Source organism: Lepeophtheirus salmonis, chromosome 1 (genome assembly GCF_016086655.4).
Source record: "Lepeophtheirus salmonis chromosome 1, UVic_Lsal_1.4, whole genome shotgun sequence".
In the NCBI taxonomy this organism is placed as follows: domain Eukaryota; kingdom Metazoa; phylum Arthropoda; class Copepoda; order Siphonostomatoida; family Caligidae; genus Lepeophtheirus; species Lepeophtheirus salmonis.
The window spans coordinates 22050425-22056516 of NC_052131.2; the positions used below are offsets into that span (position 1 = coordinate 22050425).

General features: G+C 35.3%; 1 long non-coding RNA gene across 1 annotated transcript; it reads left to right on the top strand.

Annotated features, from left to right (window-relative positions):
- Window positions 1-778: 778 nt before the first annotated feature.
- LOC139905663 (uncharacterized) lies at window positions 779-5212 on the top strand. The gene is made up of 2 exons (XR_011780620.1): window positions 779-856; window positions 974-5212. It is a non-coding gene; the product is annotated as an uncharacterized lncRNA (long non-coding RNA).
- Window positions 5213-6092: the final 880 nt, after the last annotated feature.

A 6092-nucleotide genomic window follows, 5' to 3' on the forward strand; every position in this document is an offset into this window, starting at 1 on the left:
AATAATAAATCAACATAATTTTTTTACCTAAAAATAAATTATTCTTAATTTATAGTTAGGAATAATATTTTGTGATTTTGGTTCTGAATCCAACCATTTGAATTATGCAACTCCAAATGTATTGGACTCATTGTGCAAATACATTCGAATCTACCCACTTTATGAATTAATCACATTAAAAATAAATCCAAAAATAATATTTCATTCAAATAATTACATAATGATTTTGTACAAACACGATTTGAACTTTAAATCATTAGTTTCTTAATTTTTCGAACATCTACGTTAGAAAACCCTGTAGAATAAATTTATTTGATTTCGAATTCCATCAAGCTATAATCTTTTGCTCAAGAAAAAAAACTTGTGGGATCCCAAAATGGAAGAGCTTCTGAAAATGAACCACATGATTTCGAGATAAAATTACAACTACGACAAATATAATAGCCTTGTACATGGTTAATATAAGTTCACCCAAGGCAAGGTTACTATAAATACAAGGTTATACGCATAGACATCTCTAGCTATGATCGAGACGTCCAAGTTAGACTTATACCATAACCGTTATACGACTGATGTTTGACTACCACAACGCTTTTAATATTGACGTCATAGTGGATGAGTGGTTGTGTGATTTGCCAAAATCTGTTTTTCTTACCCAGCAGTGAGTACAAAACATTAAATTAAAAATTCTAGTAATAGTGACGTCATAGACTATGAGTGGTTGCGTATTTGTCAAAATCTGCCTGTTTTGCCAAGCAGCCGGTACAATCAGGGCCGTAAGTCAGTATTGCGCTTTGTTCGCTTCAGCGGACCAAAAAAAAAACCAACCTTACTCAACCGTCCACCAATCATATAGGTATGTAAATATAGATGAATTAAGTCATAATTAATTATTAAAATCTATTATATATATGTAACTTATGACCAACTCATAATAGTACTGAGTCATTATAATAAAATTACATATTTGTAGCATGTCCACCCAAAAGGAAGCTAGATAATTTTTCTCAAAAAAGAGGAGAGGACTGAGGAGATGGAGTTTGTGGACGGAGGCCCAGAGTACCCTGTCGTCTTCACGAGCCAGCTGGGTGATCCGATACTTACCGGGTGGGAGCCAAAGCGGAAGGACGTCCAGACCAGAACCAGAGTGGAGACTGAGCGGGAAACTGTGCGCTAAAGTCGAGAGAGATCATCCTCTACAGCCCAAGTTACAAACATAGAGTCCTCAGATAGATGACAAATACTCCAGAGACTTTCAATATGATTGGTTCCGTAAGTTCCCGTGGCTAGAATATGACGAGGTTGACAAGTCAGCCAAGTGTTTCGCCTGTTCCAAATTTTCCATTTCCAACCTTGGGAAATTTGAGTTCAAAACATGGAAAAACAGTTCCTCGTTGAAAGTTCATTGTAACAACAAAAAACACAAACTGTCGATGGAAAAGTGGATCAATTTCCTCACATCAAAGAGAAAGAATACCTCGGTTCTCGGCCATGTTCAGTCTCAACATGCTGAGGAAGTCGTGAAGTGGCGAGCTTATTTGAGGTATCTTTTCCAAACTGTTGGGTTCCTCGCAAAGCAAGGATTGGCTTTTAGGGGCGATTCCGAAACAAGAGAAAAGTTGACGGAATCTAATGAAAACAATCGAGGAAACTTCTTGGAGCTTTTGTCCCTGCGTTTACACGACAATCATATTCTCAAAGATAAACTGGTGGCCGAAGTCAAAAAATTTGGTTCAGCTGGGGCAGGTTTTGCCAAATGGACTTCACCTGACATCCAAAATGAGCTGATAGAGATTATAGTATCCAAAGTAACGGAAAATATAATTGAAGATGTCAAGACTTGTGCCGGCGATGATGATGTTCTCTGTGATTGTTGATGATACATCAAATATGTCAAACACGGAGCAGTTCAGTCTGTCACTGGGATATCTGACGAGTGAAGGCATCAAGAAAGAGAGCTTCCTCAAGTTGGTAAAAGTTACCCAGACTGACGGCAAATATTTGTTTGAGAAGCTTCACGAGGCTGTCAAGGATCTCGGCCTTAACCCCGCCCGTACTGTCTCCCTGGCCGCGGGCAGTGCCTCCAACATATCCGGCATCAAGAAGGGTCTTGCCGCCAGGTGGAAGGAAGCAGCCCCACTGTGTGTCTACATCCACTGCTACGCCCATGTCCTCAATCTTGTAGTCAAGGATCTTCTCTCAGATATAACCCTGTTGAGAAATACAATGGGGACAGTACAAATTTTATACAACTTCATTGAAGGGTCACCAAAGAGGTCAGCAATCTACAAGTCGGTGAAGATAACAAGTAAAGATGAGGAGCATGCCAAGGTGATTACCCTGAAGAACCAGTCTGCTACCCGCTGGAGTCTCCGCTACGATGTTGTACACGCTGTATCTCTAGGGATGGTCAGAATCATGAAGACCCTCATAATAATGAGAAAAGATAAAGATACATTGTCGAGTTCAACAGCAACTTCTCTGCTCAACAGCATCTTTAGTCACGAATTTGTTTTCGGCATTGAACTGTTGAAGACACTCCTCAGACACACATCTAGCTTGTCAGATGAACTTCAAGGCAGAAAGGTTAACCTAAAAAAGGCCCGGAAACACGTCAACCTAGTGATTAGGACTCTTGAACGAGAGGATCCAGATAATTTCATTTAAGATATAAGGAAGTTCAAAAATAATTTACCAAGTATTGGCTTTGTCTACAGATTCATTGCACGCCATTGTGATCAATTATCTTCAAGAACTCGAGAAAATCTAGAAAACTAGGGAAAATTTGTAAAAAAGAAACAAATAGTAAAATGGTTTAATCATTTAAAAAAATATCTTCGGAAGAACATCAAATCAACGCCGATGTGTTTCTATAGGAGTCCAATGGAGACCGAATTTTCAATTTAATTGAAAGTGGTTCGATATAAAGCTAATAAGCTATAATAAAGCTTTCGCCGGATACGAAGGAATAAATTACTGTTTCAGGTTGTGGGTCAGCTTCAGGAAATTTTTCTTAGCCATTTGTAATTTTTTCCTGGAGTTCCATCGAAATATAATTTCAAAGATGAAAATCTTGAAGACTTTGATTGAGGCTCATCTTTAAGTGGCTCGATATCAGCAGACTCCTTTGGCTGGTTGGCTAATCTGTTATACCCTTCTATTTATGATAAAGTTACTTTTAATATCATCATCTATATGAACGGTAATACACCGTTCATAAATTTGGCTGTTTCGACTTTTTGTAAGGAAATAATATAGTACTCTATTGCCTCTCTACACATGCAAGTAATATGAGGGAGCCATTGGATGTGGTGATATTATAGTCCCCTTAAAATATATTGGAACTCTCAATTTGATTTTGGTAAGGAGCACAAATTGGCGATAAACATGACTCACTTTTTTAAAATGTTCGATAAAACATAGAGGTGATCTCTTGAGAATCAGCAAAGTGTTGTAGCTGGATTTAGGAAATGTGGATTAGTCCCATATAACTTGGAAAGTGCAGATCAAGACCGGCTAATGGATTAAGAAATTGAAGTTCAAGGCACAGTCAATTCTAGCCCTGAAGAAAAGATAGGAATAGCCAGAATCTTCCAGCTTTTTGAAAAATGTCCAACAGACGACATACAAAATACCTTTGACAAAAGCTTTGAAAGCAAATACGATACGGATCGTGGGATTCTTTATTTGAATTTATAGAGAATCAAAAAAGATGATCGAAAATAATCACTTTACACCAGATAAGAAACTGCTGAACACTTCATAAAAAAAAACCCTTTCGAATACTCTCATGATATCCCTTGTGAAGTGATGGGTCTAAATAATATTGACTGTGAAGTAGTAATAAATATGAATACATGATACATCAAATGTTTTGTATTCTATACCTTCAAGCGTGACCCCAACTGGGATTCAATTGCTCATAAAAAATACAGTGCACAACTTCACAATTATATTTTTATTGTAGTTTTTGATAAATTTGACGTATCTTATTTCAAAAATCATTTTCCCATTTCTCCATCTTGGTAGTAATGAGAAAATTGGCTAAAAAACCACTTCAGAAAAGGATTATAATGCTGTTGAAATCGCAAAACAAAGTGAAAAACAATAAAAATGGTTAACGATTTAACTAATGGCATTATGTGAAATGAACATTGTAGGAGAGAATTAAAAAATATTGCCTAACGTCAGAAAGCCATCAAGGGATGCAAATTACAGTTTCAAACCGTGCACAAACGTTATTTATTTAAGTGGTTCTCAAATGGGGTACGCGTACCCCTTGGGGCACTTGGAGGCACTCCAGGGGATACTTCAGATTAAAAGAAATATATAACCATAAATTAAAAAGTAATCCATTAATAAATATTTCAATAAAATCAAAAGTATTAATCTCATGTTGGAAGGGAACATAAGTTTTTCAAAAAAACTGTCAGACTCAGCATCATCTCAAGATACAATGCAGAAAGCCTCTACAACATCAGACAAAGCCCTGGATGCCTCTTATGCAATGTTTCTGCTAATTGCTAAAGTGAAGACAACGTTAATTCCACTTTAGCAATTGTGCTGGCTGAGAAAATGCTGAAAAAAAACAAAAAAAAAACACGCAGCAGAAGAATTGCAGACTGTTTTTCTGTCAGATGACTACTTTTTTTCGCCAAGTTAAAAGGTTGGGAACAGATATTGTCAATCAAGTTGTATTAAAACTAAGCAACCTTTTCCACTCCAGTTGGATGAGTCCACTGAGTCCACAGATGGGGAAAAGTGTTGCAGTGGAATAGCACGACTTGTTTTTTTGTTTTTTTTTCAGATACATCGATACTGATGACATTTATGAGCACATACTTTTCTACAAAACTCTCGATGGGAAAACAACAGGAGAATATATTTCTAATGTTGTAAATAATTTTTTCTGTGGGGATGGTTTTAGCTTGAAATCCTGCTGCAGCATTTGCACGGACGTAGCAGCGTTAATGGTGTGCTGTACTAAAGCATTAAACCAAGTAGTGTATCAAGGAACGTTAGCCTGAGGAAATAATATGATCAATATTTCACATAATATTTTGCCTTTCTTTGACGTCACTCATTTATTTATTGTACGTACTATGTAGTATTAATAAGTTTGAAAAAGTACTAATAAGTATATAACTTATTCTAGTCTTAAATATTTTATATTTACATTTTATTATATTTGAAATAAATTACTCCGAAATAATGGGTTATTGTAGTGTCCGAGGATGCAAAAATAGAACTGAGTCAAATTTTCAAAAGCTTCAAGGAAACGTTTGCTTTTTTTTTTTTTAATTTCCCATTTACAAAAATCCAAAAGAAGTCGCAAGAAGAAAAAAATTGATATCAAATCTTTAATATCTTTCTAACTTGAAACCTGAAGAAGAGTCTGATTAGAGCAGTGGACTCTCTACCACCAAGGCTGAACAAGATCCTTAGTGAAGCACAAGCACAAGTTTCTCATATATATCCATTTTCATGAAAATTAAATTATATATTTCTTAAGGGCATTTGAAATAAACTTTTTGAAGTTATACTCTTTAAAGAAAATGGGTACTGACATACTAATTGTTGCAGTTAATTCTATAGTTGTATGAGGGCTACGTGATTGCTTAATAAATCATTTTGTTGAAGTTCTTAACTAATGTCGAATTTTATTAGTTAGACCATGGTTAGCTGCAATACATTAAATTAATTTCTAAAGCATTTTGACTTAAGGTAATGCGAATTTGTTAACATATTACTTCATGCAAAATATATAATGAGCACAAGTTTCTATTTGTATCATGAATTTCTAAACAATTGTGAAATCCATGCTTGTACAAACAAATGGAACAAGTTGCAACTAAAAAATGAGATGAATAATTTTCAAAGAAAAATTACGAATATTGTTGAGTTTTGATGAGGATAACTTCAGAATAAGAACTTTACATTGTACAATCTACATATTATGCACGGTTAAATATTTTCCAATAATGGGAACAAAAGATGCAAATTGATCCGTCCGAAAAACATTAAAATCAACACATATTTAGAGAACATTCATAGTTGAACTTGTGCCTTCTTAATATCTAATGAAAAAATTG